The sequence below is a fragment of the Equus asinus genome, chromosome 26 (assembly GCF_041296235.1).
Source record: "Equus asinus isolate D_3611 breed Donkey chromosome 26, EquAss-T2T_v2, whole genome shotgun sequence".
Taxonomy (NCBI): domain Eukaryota; kingdom Metazoa; phylum Chordata; class Mammalia; order Perissodactyla; family Equidae; genus Equus; species Equus asinus.
This window is the reverse complement of record NC_091815.1, coordinates 19,151,745-19,166,591: the sequence shown is the minus strand read 5'-3', so window position 1 is coordinate 19,166,591 and position 14,847 is coordinate 19,151,745. Positions and strand designations below refer to the sequence as shown.

Sequence of the window (14,847 nt, the reverse complement as noted above, 5' to 3'; positions counted from 1 at the left end):
CTGTGGTGGAGTGGTAAGGTTCACATGCTCCGCTTGGCAGCCCAGGTTTCACTGGCTGGGATCCTGGGCACCGACATGGCACCACTCATCAGACCATGCTGAGGTGGGGTCCCACATAGCACAACCAGCGGCACTCACAACTAGAAAATACAGCTATGTACTGGGGGGCTTTGGGGAGAAGAAAAAAAAAAAAAGGAAGAAGAAGAAGATTGGCAACAGATTAGCTCAGGTGCCAACCTTAGAAAAAAAAAAATTGAGAGCAAGATAAAGACCTTTACAAAAAAAAACTTGACCAAGGCCACACACGATTAAAGGAGAGGAAGACCTCGCACTCCCCTCTGGTGGACGGGGTTTGGGTTCACTTTCTCTTAACTGGTCTCCACACCGGTTTCCTACTAAACTGAGCCTAGCAGTTAAACTGTACTTGCTCTCAGATGCCCGTGATTTGTGTGGGTACTTTCCAGACCGTGGTACTTCCGCGCCTGGCACAATCCTGAGGAATTTTTGAGCCGGGGAGCAGAGATTTGAGTCAGTCGTAGACATGCGCTCTTGGCCACCAGCGCGCCCTGGGGAAAAGGACTGTTTTCCCTCCTGGTTTGCGTTTTCACCGAGGGCCTGGATGTCCTGTGCTTTCCTGCAGCCCTAGGGAGGCCCTGGGCAGACCTGGGAGCGCCCCTCGTCCCCAGCGAGGAAGGACCCCTGTTCTGCGGAACGGAGGCCCAGCGAGGAGGCAGGGCGTCGGGCGCGCGGTCAGCAGGGCTGCAGCCTGGGCAAGGGCCAGCCCCACTGGGCCCCGCCCAGCACCCACCAGGGGGCAGCTGCGCCCCCCACGAGCGGGTTGACTGGCTGGCCTAAGCCTCTAACCCTGGATACCCGGGCGGGCCCTTGCAGCCCCCAGACCCACCCGTCCACAACCCCGACCTCAGGAGGCAGACCCCGGCCCTCCTTAAAGGCTTAGCGGGAGGCCTGGGTGCCACCACCGCACAGCTCGGCGCGAGCGCTCCATCTGGAGCCTGCGGCCCCCCGAGGGGGAGAGCTTGGGCCGTCAGCTGGGCTGGCAGGGCCGCGACCCCACCCCCGACCCCACCCCGGGGCCCAGAGGCGCGACGCTCCCGGCCCGCGCTGAGCAGGCCGAACTGGGGGTCGCCGTCTGGCTTGCCCGCAGGCTCTCACTAACAGAGTCGCGGTCCAAGTTTCCTGTCTCCGCCTGGGGTCGCCTGAGCACTGCAACTGCCCTAGGCTTTCTGGGCCATATGGGGGACAAGGGGAAGAAGCAGCTGCGCCAGGGCTGCTTAAGGCCGGTGCCCCAGGCGGAAGTCCGGTTTCTTGGCAACGGGTTCCCTGCTCGGGTGGGGCCTCCCTACCCCCCACCCCCCAACCCCCACTCCCACTCCCCACTGTTGGTTTTTTCCTCCCCTCCCCCATTGAGGCTCCCAGGAGTCAGAGCCGGGGACCAGGAGGCGGAGCCCAGGTGTGGGCGGGGCCGGCGTGGGAGGAGGGCCCCGGGCTGCCCCAGCTGCGGGCCGGCGTGTCCCCGAACCCCACCCCGGCGGGTGTGCGCGCGGGAGGGGGCATGGGGAGGGCCCGAGAGGGGGCAGCAAGTCTGTTTCCGCCCGGCCTCCGCCTGCTCCGGCTGGAACGAGTCTTTCCGGTGGGGCTGCCCAGCCCGGTCCGCCCCGCCCGGCCTCCCGGAACCACGCGGAGACGCGCACGGCCCCGCTCAGGCCGAAGGCGAGCTCCGCGGGCGGGGCCGCTGGGGCGGGAGGGCCCGGGGCGTGTTCCCGCCGGGGCTGCGGGCCTCCGGGGCACCCTGACAACAGGAGAAACTGAGGCACAAACAGACTGTCTCAAGGCCGCACTATGAGTTAGCAAACCACAGGGGCGCCCAGTGAAAGCCTGCGACGAGTGGCCTGACAGAGGCCGGGATTTTCCCAGGCCCTGAGTCCTGGGGGTCTGAAGAGGACCAGAGGGGCTGGGGACTCCTGAAGGCCTGGGCGCCCGCTTCCGGGACATCTCCGCCGGGTGGAACGAGCCGGATCGCCGCGAGGGTCCCCGGCCTCACGAAATTAATGAGGAAGATGCCTTTCCTCAATGGAGGAGGAGAGATTCCGTTTAACCTCTGCAGACAGCAAGACAGGGACCACTCTCCCCTCAAGCCTGGCGGCAGCATGGACTTGAGAGCACATTAACAGGAGCCAGGAATTGGAGGTGAAGCACCCTTCATTTCCTCAGCGGTGGAACAAGTGAGGTCTCTGATTGCCAGGGTCTGGTTTTTCAAAATCGCAGCATGCTCAGACCCAAAGTGGGGGTGGAGGGTGGAGGGTACCCTGGAGGATCCTTTTATCTGCTCAACCTTGAGTCAGACTTGCAAGCAGCATTTGATCAAGAAACTTGGTCAGTTTCTCAAAATGCAAAATCAATGGCCCGTTTTCCTTTTTCACTTGGCATTTCCTTGGGATATTCTCAGTTCTGGGAATGAAAGATTATAAACTGTTGTCTTAAATTCTGTCCTGATTAGCATCCTTCCTCAATTCAGGATTTCCCTGGAGCCAGATCTTTGCAGCTTCAGGATTATGACTTTTTAAAAATATAATTTTGATGAATTTTTATCTGTTCCCTAGATTAGAAAATCCCTTAATTACAGGAGAAAATGTTTTCAAAAGAGACAGAGTAGACGTTTAGAGCAAGCCCTGGAGCACTGCTTCTGAAGAAAATCTCAGGGCAGGCAGGTCCTCAGCTGACTTGGGGGCCAGGGAAGAACCAAGCCAGATCGTCTCTTCTGCAGCCGTCAGTCCCACTGTCTTCCAGTTAATTCCTGGCTAGAAAATAAAGAATAAATGAAGGTTTGCTTAAAGTTGTTCATCCTCCTGCAAGAGATTCTAACTTGAGAGAAAGCATGGTCTTGGTTAAACTGTTTTAAAATTGAGTTTGGGTGGCCAAATAGCAGATGAGGGAAAATTTCTCTTTATAAAAGAATTTCCAGCTGATAAATGACGCAAAAGCTATAGATAGAACATCACCATTTTGCATCCCTAATGAATCAAGGGATGTAGGTGCGATCAGCTAAGGCTACTCACATCACCAACAGAGAATCTGACGCTATGAGTCTTGCAGTGGGAAAACAGCACCAACTATTAAGTAGTCTTGACACACCTCCCCCCCGCCCCCCCACCACAAATCAAACTGAAATGTAATTGAGCCTTACAGGAAAGAGAAAATACAGGGGAACGTGTTACACAACACTATGGGAACAGAATCAGAGCTATCCAGATCTTGTGGAACTATGGGACAAATGACCCAGTTCTTCAATAATTAATTGCAAGGAAAATAATCACATTTAGATTCTAATTCAAACAAATGGTAAAAAGAAAAAGAAGTGACATTCGTAGGACGCTTGCAAATTTCATCACTGATGGGCTATTTGATGTTTAAAAAGTCTGATTGCGTTATTTCAGAACGGCAATATTATGGTTATATATATATATATATATTTTTTAGGCAATCATTCACTATTTGGGCTGGTAAATTTTTTTTTTATTGATAATGATAGGTTACAATCTTGTGAAATTTCACTTGTACATTAATGTTTGTCATTCGTGTTGTAGGTGCACCACTTCACCCTTTGTGCCCACCCCCCACCCCACCTTTCCCCTGGTAGCCACTAATCTGTTCTCTTTGTCCACATTTTTAAATTCCTCATATGAGTGGAGTCATACACAGATTATCCTTCTCTAACTGGCTTATTTCACTTAACATAATTCCCTCAAGGTCCATCCATGTTATTGCAAATGGAATGGTTTTCTTCTGTTTTGCAGCTGAGTAATATTCCATTGTATATATATACCACATCTTCTTTATCCAATCATCTGTTGATGGGCACTTAGGTTGCTTCCATGTCTTGGCTATTGTAAATAATGCTGCAATAAACATTGGGGGCATAGGACTTTTGGAATTGCTGACTTCAAGCTCTTTGGGTAGATACCCAGTAGTGGAATGGCTGGATTGTATGGTAGTTCTATTTTTAATTTTTTGAGGACTCTCCATACTGTTTTCCATAGTGGCTGCACCAGTTTGCATTCCCACCAGCAGTGTATGAGGGTTCCTTTTTCTCCACACCTCCCCAACATTTGTTACTATTAGTTTTAGATATTTTTGTCATTCTAATGGATGTAAGGTGATATCTTAGTGTAGTTTTGATTTGCATTTCCCTGATGATCAGCGATGATGAGCATCTTTTCATGTGCCTATTGGCCATCCGTGTATCTTCTTTGGAGAAATGTCTGTTTATGTCTCCAGCCCATTTTTTGATCAGCTTGTTTGATTTTTTTGTTGTTGAGTTGTGAGAGTTCTTTATATATTATGGATATTAAGCCTTTGTCAGATATATGACTTGCAAATATTTTTTCCCAGTTAGTGGGTTGTTTTTTTGTTTCAATCCTGTTTTCATTTGCCTTAAAGAAGCTCTTTAGTCTGATGAAGTCCCATTTGTTTATTCTTTCTATTGTTTCCCTTCTCTGAGAAGACATGGTGTCCAAAAAGATCCTTTTAATACTGATGTCAAAGAGTGTACTGCCTACGTTTTCATCTAGAAGCCTTATGGTTTCAGGTCTCACCTTTAGGTCTTTGATCCATTTTGAGTTTATTTTGGTGAATGGTGAAAAAGAATGGTCAATTTTCATTCTTTTACATATGGCTTTCCAGTTTTCCCAGCACCATTTCTTGAAAAGACTTTCTTTTCTCCATTGTATGCTCTCAGCGCCTTTGTCGAAGATTAGCTGTCCATAGACGTGTGGTTTTATTTCTGGGCTTTCAATTCTGTTCCATTGATCTGTGCACCTGTTTTTGTACCAGTATCATGCTGTTTTGATTACTGTAGCTTTGTAGTATGTTTTGAAGTCAGAGATTGTGATGCCTCCCGTTTTCTTCTTTTTTCTCAGGATTGCTTTAGCAATTCGGGGTCTTTTATTCCCCCATATAAATTTTAGGATTCTTTGTTCTAATTCTGTAAAGAATGTCATTGGGATTCTGACTGGGATAGCATTGAATCTGTAGATTGCTTTAGGTAGAACAGACATTTTAACTATGTTTATTCTTCCAATCCATGTACATAGAATGTCTTTCCATCTCCTTATGTCATCATCCAATTCTCTCAGAAAGGCCTTGTAATTTTCATTATATAGGTCCTTCACTTCCTTAGTTAAATTTACCCCGCAGTATTTTATTCTTTTTGTTGCGATTGTGCTTGGTATTGTGTTCTTGAGTTCTTTTTCTGTTAATTCGTTATTAGAATATAGAAATGCTACTGATTCATGCAAATTGATTTTACACCCTGCAACTTTGCTGTAGTTGTTGATTACTTCTAACAGTTTTCCAATGGATTCTTTGGGGTTTTCTATATATAAGATCATGTCGTCTGCAAACAGCAAGAGTTTCACTTCTTCCCTCCCTATTTGGATTCCTTTTATTCCTTTTTCTTGCCTGATTGCTCTGGTCAGGACCTCCAGTACTATGTTAAGTAAGAGTGGTGATAGAGGGCATCCTTGTCTCCTTCCTGTTTTCAGGGGGATGGGGTTCAGTTTTTGCCATTGAGTACGATGTTGGCTATGGGTTTGTCGTATATGGCCTTTATTATGTTGAGGTAGTTCCCTTCTATGCCCATTTTGTTCAGAGTTTTTATCATAAATGGCTGTTGGATCTTGTCAAATGCTTTCTCTGCATCTATTGAGATGATCATGTGGTTTTTATTCCTCAGTTTGTTGATGTGGTGTATCACATTGATTGATTTGTGGATGTTGAACCATCCCTGTGTCCCTGGTATGAATCCCACCTGATCATGATGTATGATCCTTTTGATGAATTCCTGAATTCTGGTTGCCAAAATTTTGTGTAGAATTTTTGCATCTATGTTCATCATTGATATTGGCCTGTAGTTCTCTTTTTTCGTGATGTCCTTGTCAGGCTTTGGTATCAGCGTGATGTTGGCCTCATAGAATGTGTTAGGAAGTGTTCCATCCTCCCTAATTTTTTGGAATAGCTTGAAAAGGATAGGTATTAAATCCTCTCTGAAAGTTTGGTAGAATTCCCAAGGAAAGCCATCTGGTCCTGGGGTTTTATTCTTTGGGATGTTTTTGATTGGTGTTTCAATCTCTTTCCTTGCGATTGGTCTGTTCAAATTGTCTGCCTCTTCTTGAGTGAGCTTTGGGAGATTGTAGGAGTCCAAGAATTTATCCATTTCCTCTAGGTTATCCATTCTGTTAACATAGAGTTTTTCATAGTATTCTCTTATAATCTGTTGTATTTCTGCAGAGTCTGTTGTTATTTCTCCTCTTTCATTTCTGATTTTGTTTTGAGCTTTCTCCCTTTTTTTCTTTGTAAGTCTGGGTAGGGGTTTGTCAATTTTATTTATCTTCTCAAAGAACCAGCTCTTTGTTTCATTGATCCTTTCTACTGCCTTTTTCGTTTCAATAGTATTTATTTCTGCTCTGATTTTTATTATTTCTCTCCTGCTGACTTTGGGCTTTATTTGTTCTTCTTTCTCTAGTTCAGTTAGGTGTAGTTCAAGATTGGTTATTTGGGATTTTTCTTGTTTGTTAAGATGTGCCTGTATTGCGATGAATTTTCCTCTTAATAGAGCTTTTGCTGTATCCCATATGAGTTGGTATGGCATATTATCATTTTCATTTGTTTCCAGGTATTTTTTGATTTCTTCTTTAATTTCTTCAATGATCCATTGCTTGTTCAGTAGTGTATTGTTTAGTCTCCACATCTTTGTACCTTTCTCAGCTTTTTTCTTGTAATTAATTTCTAGCCTTATAGCATTATGATCAGAGAAGATGCTTGTTATTATTTCAATTTTTTTAAATTTGTAGAGCCTTGCCTTGTTTCCCAACATATGGTCTATCCTTGAGAATGTTCCATGTGCACTTGAGAAGAATGTGTATTCTGCTGTTTTTGGATGAAGTGTTCTATATATGTCTATTAAGTCCAATTGTTTTAGTTTTTCATTTAGCTCCACTATTTCCTTGTTGATTTTCTGTCTGGATGATCTGTCCATTGATGTGAGTAGGGTGTTGAGGTCCCCTACTATTATTGTGTTGTTTTTAACGTCTTCCTTTAGGTCTGTTAATAGTTGCTTTATGAACTTTGGTGCTCCTGTGTTGGGTGCATAGATATTTATAAGTGTTATTTCTTCTTGATGAAGTGTCCCTTTGATCATTATATATTGTCCCTCTGTGTCTCTCTTTACCTGCCTTATTTTGAAATCTGTTTTGTCTGATATAAGTATTGCAACACCTGCTTTCTTTTGCTTGCTATTAGCTTGAAGTATTGTCCTCCACTCCTTCACTCTGAGCCTGTGTTTGTCCTTGGGGCTGAGGTGTGTTTCCTGGAGGCAACAAATGGATTGTAGTCCATTTTGCCACTCTGTGTCTTTTTATTGGAGAGTTCAATCCATTTACATTGAGGGTGATTATTGATGCATGTGGACTTAATGCTGTCAATGTGTTGCTCGTTTTCTGGTTTTCCTGCATTTCTCTTCCTGTGTGCTTTAGCCTACCCATTTAATACTGCAATTTCTTATCCTGGGTTTCTTAGATTTTTCCTTATTTATGTTTTGTGGCTCTGTTCTGTTTTTTACTTTAGTGGCTACCCTGAAGTTTGTATTTAGAATCTCATGTATAATATAGTCTATTCTCTGGTGGTCTCTTACTTACTTGGCCTAGACTGATTTTGTCCCTTTGCTCTTCCCCTCCTAAATTATTATTTTCATTTCTTATTCCAACTCGTGTTATGAGTTTGTAGTTAGAGTGATAAGATCGTCTTTGCTTTGGTAGTTTCCTTACCTTTATCCTAATGCTATAGTTGAATATTTGCTATCCTATTCTGGTTCTATTTATCTGTCTCCTTACTCTGTGGTTTGTGTCCCCTTTCTCCCTTTTTTTCTTTTTTCAGGTATGAGAGCCTTCTTGAGGATTTCTTGTAGTGGAGGACTTTTGGTTACAAATTCCCTTAACTTTTGTTTGTCTGGAGAAGATTTAATTTCTCACTCATATCTGAAGGATATTCTTGCTGGATAGAGTATTCTTGGCTGAAGATTTTTATCTTTTAAAGTTTTGAATATGTCACTCCATTCTCTCCTAGCTTGTAAGGTTTCTGTAGAGAAATCCGCTGAAAGTCTGATAGGAGTTCCTTTGTAGTTATTTTCTTCTGTCTTGCTGCCCTGAGTATTCTTTCTTTGTTATTCATTTTTGCCATTTGTGCTACTATATGCCTTGCAGTAGGTCTTTTTACATTAACAAATCTAGGAGATCTGAAAGGTTCCTCTACGCATATTTCTCCCTCAATCTCTAGATTTGGGAAGTTCTCTTAGATAATTTCATTAAGCACTCTTTCTGCTCCATTTTCCTTTTCCACGTTCTCAGGAATTCCTATGATCCTTAAATTCTTTCTCCTCATTGAATCCACTATCTCTCGGAGATTTTCCTCATTTTTTTAAACTCTTAGTTCTCTTTCTTCCTCTGTCTGGAGCCATTCAGCCTGTCTATCTTCGATTATGCTAATTTGCTCCTCTATGGTGTCTACACGGGCATTCAGGGAATCCGTATTCTGTTTTATCTGGTCCATTGTGTTTTTCATCTCTAGTAATTCTGTTTGATTCTTCTTCATAATTTCAATCTCTTTTGTGAAGTAACTCCAGAACTCATTGGCTTGTTTCTCTTTCTCTCTACCTCATTGAGTTTTTTGATTATAGCTATTCTGAACTCATTTTCACTTAGTTTACCTATTTCCAAGTCCTCAGGACTTAATTCTGTGTTTTTGTTGTTTTCCTTCTGGTCTGGAGCTTTTATAAATTGCTGGATGGTAGAGGAGCGGTTTTTTCCCCATGATGGTAGAATTCGGTTGCAGTTACAGCCTGTCGCCACTAGATAGGGGTCGAGAGCTGCACGTTCTGAGCTCTCCGCCTTCGGGCAAGATGGCGGCCCCCAGCGCAGTTTGCCGGTGGAGGGAGGGAGTGTTTTTCTTGCATGCCAATCTAGATTCGGATGAGTTCCATTCTCTGGCCTCCCAGGGCCCTGGGTTTATGGGGTCCCCGCACAGGGAAACTTTTCCCCATCAGCGGGTTTCCACTATACTTGCGACAGGAGTCCTGGATGACCCCTGGGTCACGCGGCCCCTCCCGTGCTCCTTCCCGCACCTGGGGCTGCAATCCCAGACTCTAGGGGAGGGAGCGAAATTCTCTCCTACCTGGTTCCATCTCTGAGGCCGGTAGCAGGGTCTCCATCCTCCGTCTTTTTGATACTGTAGGTCTCTGACATCCTGGCATTAGGTTTATTAGCTGAAATTCAGTTTTTTTCCAGTCCTTTGTTGTAGTTTGGAGGGGAGAGAGTCCCAGATCAGCTCACCCTGCCATTTTGCCCTGCCCACTCCTCTTATGGTTATAGTTTTAAGTATTTTAATATATTTTGGAAATACATGCTAAAATATTCACAGATGATATGATATCTGGAATTTATTTCTAAATAGTTGTGTGTAGTGGTAAGGAAAGTGGGTGAAGGTATAGATGGAAACAAGATTGGACATTAGTAATGGGTCTATGGTGGTTCATTATATTATTCTATTTTTTACTATGTTTGAATTTTTTATCTTTTACTTTTTGCAGGGTCTTCTCAAACTTGGCAACCGACGTTGAATTGCCTGAGCTGGAGCTCAGGATGACCGACCCATGTCTTGCTCTGACTTTGCACATCTCAGTTCTCACTTATCTGTTCAAGAAATATTATTGAGGACCTTCATTCTGCTTGAGCTTCTGAAATTATGGATCTCAAACTCTAGATTAGAAAATGACAAAGAAGCCATGAAATGGAAGGGTAGAAGGCTTTGCAGAAGAACCGATGTTTGTTATGAGTCCTGACAGATGAAAAGGAGTTCCCTCGGTGGTGTCAGTTCATCTTCTGTAAGATAACATGGTTAAACTAGATCTACAAGAGGACTCATTTAGTCCTAATAGATTCCGTGTTTATGACCCGCCTGTAACCAATTTTTTTCTTCTGTGTGTATCCCTCTAGGGAGTTGAGAGACCTCCATTGACTTCCTGTCATCATCTCTTATTTTGGTAGCTGAAGCAATCCAACTTGAGCTTTTGGTCTTGAATTTCCCAGTTGTGTTTGGAAGCCAAAGCATTGTCACATTAGCTCATCTATAATCTTCTTAGGGAATGGTCTCTTGAGCTCACAGATTTATTTCCATCCATCCAGTTCCCAAGGCATTTCACTTAGTAACCTTAGTGGTACATTTGCTGGTAATTATGCCCAGCCTTGGTCATAAAGCCCGTTTGCTCAACAACAAGATGTGAGTGCCTGCAGTCAATACTCTCAGCCTTCCCAACTGCTCTTGTCTTCCCTCTCTTCCTCTAGGACACGCAGTTCAGGATACAACATGCAGCCAGGACTTCGATTAACTAGGATCCTGATACTCTGCCACAACAGGTCAAATTTCGTGCTTTGATGGCCTTTTCATCCATGGGACAGGAGCCAGCTGCTAGGGCAAAGCTTGAAACAGCAGTGGTCATCTGACAAGTAGTTGGCTAATTACCTATCTATTCTGCTATGGAAAATTATGGGGTTTTTTTATCTTCTCAATTTTTATGGATGTTTGCACTGTAAAAGAACAATTTGTGAAACTTTTAGAGAAGTAAGATAACAGTCTTCAAATTTGGTTGCTGTATGTTCATTGAGTGAGTTTGCCTGTGCTATGATGCAGTCAGACACACTGTCTTCTTAGGAACCTGGCAAGTATCTTGCAGTGTGATCCAGAGCCTGGTGGAGGGCTTGGAATGCTAGGGACTCCCCTAATTCTCGCTGCTATAAAGCAAAGGTACACTTCACTGTGGTAAAAAATATTGGGAAGTTAGCTGTTATATATTGTATGTTTCCAGTGACTGACTGCTCCAAAGCTTCTTATACTAATTTAATTAGAATAATTTACCTTAATAGAAAACTATAATTTTCTACTTTTTCCAATCAGTTGAACCAATTTGTACTTTTTTTTTACCCATCCAGATGGAGTTTATTACCCCTAAACCTTAATTTTTGTGCTAACCATTATTATAGCTAAGAAATTATGTTAAAGGAATAGTTGGGACCTCTGCTTCTGACTCTGGAACACCAGCATGGATCAAACCAAACCTCCCACCTCAAACAACTAGAATAGCTGGATAATTTTTAAAGTCTGTCCGAAAACATCAGAAATCTACCTAGGCAGGGAGAAGCTGAAAGAGCAAGATCCTGGAGAGAAGGGAAGCTTAAAAAGGTGAGCCTGACCTTTCACACCTGTCTTCGTCAGCTTGGACCACAGTAATAATATACCATAGACTGGCTAGCTTGAAAAACAGGCATTTAGTTCTCATAGTTAGGGAGGCTCAAATTCTGAGATCAAGGTGTCAGCAGATTGGGTTCTTGATGAGGGCCCTCTTCCTGGCTGGCAGATGGCCGCCTTCCTTCTGTGTCCTCACATGGCAGAGAGAGGAAGCTCTGGTGTCTTCCTCTTCTAATATGAGCAATAATCCCATCATGGAGGCTCCATCCTCATTACCCCATCTAAACCTAATTACCTCCCAAAGGCTTCACTGCCTTATACCATCACATTGAGGGTTAGGGCTTCAACATATGAAATTGAGGGGGACACAAACATTTAGTTCATACCAGCACTATTATTCTGCTCAAGGCATTTACTTCTAAGAGCAGTGACTTAAAGGCTAAAACACTGAGCAAAGCTTTCGCAGTCTCAGAGAGGCCCTGGTAATATCCTAGGCTTTTGGTTAGGACCTCTGAAAGGTTATACTAGTAGTAAAGACAAATCAAAAAGGACCACTTTCACGAAGATCAACTTTGACTCAAACCAGGTTAAGATGGCCTGCCTCTATGCCAACTGCTTTACAAAAGCAAAAGAAAATCTCTGGAGAAAGAGAGCATCATCCACAGTGTCACATCGGTTCCACAATTTTTCACATACAACATGTGGCAATTGATCAAAATTTACTGGCCATACCAGGAGACAAGACCCTATGACCCAAAACCAAGAGAAGAAATAGGTAAGAGAAACTGACCCACAGGAAATCCAGTTAACAGATATGGACTTTAGAAGAACCTCTGAGTGATACATTCAACGAGATAAAAGATAAAATGGAAAATTCCAACAGACAATATACATATAAAAAAAGAATCAATGGGAATTTTATAGCTGAAAAAAGAAAATTAAGAACATACTAAGTGAGTTCAAAGATTAGACACAGATGAAGAGAGGATTAGTGAATTGGCAGATACATCAAAAGAAAATATCTGGACTGAAGCACAAAGAGACAAAAGGATGGAAAATACAAAAAGAGTGTGTCGTATTTTGGAGATAGTGAAAAGGTTTAGCATAATTGCAATTGAAGTCCCAAAAGAGGACTAGAGAGAGAGGGGGGCACAAAGCAATATTTGACTAGATAATGGCCAGGAATTTTCCAAAATTGATGAGAGACATAGATCCACAGATTTGAGAAGCCCTGAAGAACCCTAAGCAGTATAAATACAAACAAAATCACACCTAGGCACATCATAGTAAAACTACAAAAACCAAAGAGTAAGAGATAGTCTTAAAAGTAACCAAGTAGAATAACAGATTACCTAAACTAGAGCTACAATAGGACTTACAGCTAACTTTTCAACAGAAATCATAGAAGCCAGAAGACAATAAAATAGCACCTTAATGGCACTGGAAAGCTAATCTAGATTCTATAACCAGTAAAATATACTCATCAATAATGAAGCTTAAATGAGGATTTTTAAAATAGACAAAAAGTAAGAGTATTTGTCACTATCAAATTATACACTAAAAGAAATACTAAAGGAAATTGTTTTAGGCAGAAAGAAAATTATCACAAATGGAACTTTAGAAATGCAGAAAGGAGCAAATGCAGAAGGCAGCAGAGAGAGTACACAAGTGGGTAAATCTAAATGAATATTTGTAAAAATAATGTCTTGTAGTGTTTTAAGTACATATAGAAAAATTTTTTAACAAAATATATGTAAAATTTAAAATGTACGACAACAATAGAACAAAAAGTGGGAGGAAGAGAATAGAGTTAAGGTATGTTAAGGTCCTTGCATTGTTCAAGAACTAGCAAACTTACTAATTTATTTCGATTTTAATAAGTTAAGGATGCATGTTGTAATCTGCCTTAGTCTGCTTGGGCTGCCAAGACAAAATAACAGACTGGGTGACTTAAACAACGGAAATTTATTTTGTCACGGTCTGGAGGCTGGAAGTCTGAGATCAGGGTGCCAGCAGGGTCAACTACGAAACAAGGCTCTCTTCCTGGCTTTCAGGTGGTCCTCTTCTTGCTGTGTCCTCAGATGTCAGAAAGAAAGAACTCTCTGTGTCTCTTCTTATAAGGACATTAATCCTATTGAGTTCAGGACCCTTCCCTTATGACCTCATTTAACCTTAATTACCTGTGTAAAAGTCCTATCTTCAAATACAGTCACATTTGGGGGTTAGGGCTTCAACATACGAATTTGATGAGGGGACCCAATCCAATCCATAACATAATCTCTAGGGTATAGCCACTAAAGGAATGGTAAAAAATATATATATATATATATACAGGCATACCTCATTTTATTGTGCTTTGCAGATATTGCATTTTTTACAGATTGAAAGTTCATGGCAACCCTGTGTTGAGCAAGTCTATTGGTGTCATTTTTCCAACATCATTTACTCACTCCATATCTCTGTGTCACATTTTGGTAATTCTTGCAATATTTCAAACTTTTTCATTATTATATTTGTTATGATGATCTGTGATCAGTGATCTTTTGTGTTAGTATTATAGTTTTGGGGTGCCATAAACCATGCCATATAAAATGGTGAACTTAATAAATATATTCTGACTGCTCCGCCCACCAGCCGATCCCCCGTCTCTCTCCCTCTCCTTGGGGCTCCCTGTTCCCTGACACACAACAATATTGAAATTAGGCCGATTAGTAACCCCTCAATGGCCTTTAAGTGTTCAGGTGAAAAGAAGAGTTGCATATCTCTCACTTTAAATCAAAAGCTAGATATGATTAAGTTTAGTGAGAGAGGCATGTCAAAAGTCAAGATAGGCCAAAAGCTAGGCCTCTTGCTCCAAACAGTTAGCCAAGTTGTGAATGCAAAGGAAAGTTCTTGAAGGAAATTAAAAGTGCTACTCCAGTGAACACGCGAATGATAAGAAAGCGAAACAGCCTTACTGCTGATATGGAGAAAGGTTTAGTGGCCTGGAGAGAAGATCAAACCAGCTACAACATATCCTTTAGCCAAAGTCTAATCCAGAGCAAGGCCCTAGTTCTCTTCAATTCTGTGGAGGCTGAGAGAGGTGAGGGAGCTGCAGAAGAAAAGTCTGAAGCCAGCAGAGGTTGGTTCAAGAGGTTTAAGGAAAGAAGCCCTCTCCGTAACATAAAAGTGCAGGTGGAGCAGCAAGTGCTGATGCAGAAGCTGCAGTAAGTTCTTCAGAAAATCTAGCTAAGACAATTAATGAAGGTGCTACACTAACCAACAGATTTTCAATGTAGAAAAAAACAGCCCTATATTGGAAGAAAATGCCATCTAGGAGTTTATAGCCAGAGAGGAAAAGTCAACGCCTGGCTTCCAACCTTCAAAGGACAGGCTAGCTTTCTTGTTAGGAGCTCATGCAGCTGGTGACTTTAAGTTGAAGCCAATGATCATTTGCCATTCCAAAAATCCTAGGGCCTCTAAGAATGATGCTAAATGTGCTCTGCCTGTGCTCTATAAATGGAACAACAAAGCCTGGATGACAGCACATCTGTT

At 42.6% G+C, this 14,847-nt stretch overlaps 1 long non-coding RNA gene across 1 annotated transcript; it reads left to right on the top strand.

Annotated features, from left to right (window-relative positions):
• The first annotated feature begins 1,690 nt into the window (after positions 1-1,690).
• Positions 1,691-12,240, top strand: LOC106829191 (uncharacterized). Its single transcript, XR_011498416.1, has 3 exons — positions 1,691-2,208; positions 9,659-9,952; positions 10,065-12,240. It is a non-coding gene; the product is annotated as an uncharacterized lncRNA (long non-coding RNA).
• Positions 12,241-14,847: the final 2,607 nt, after the last annotated feature.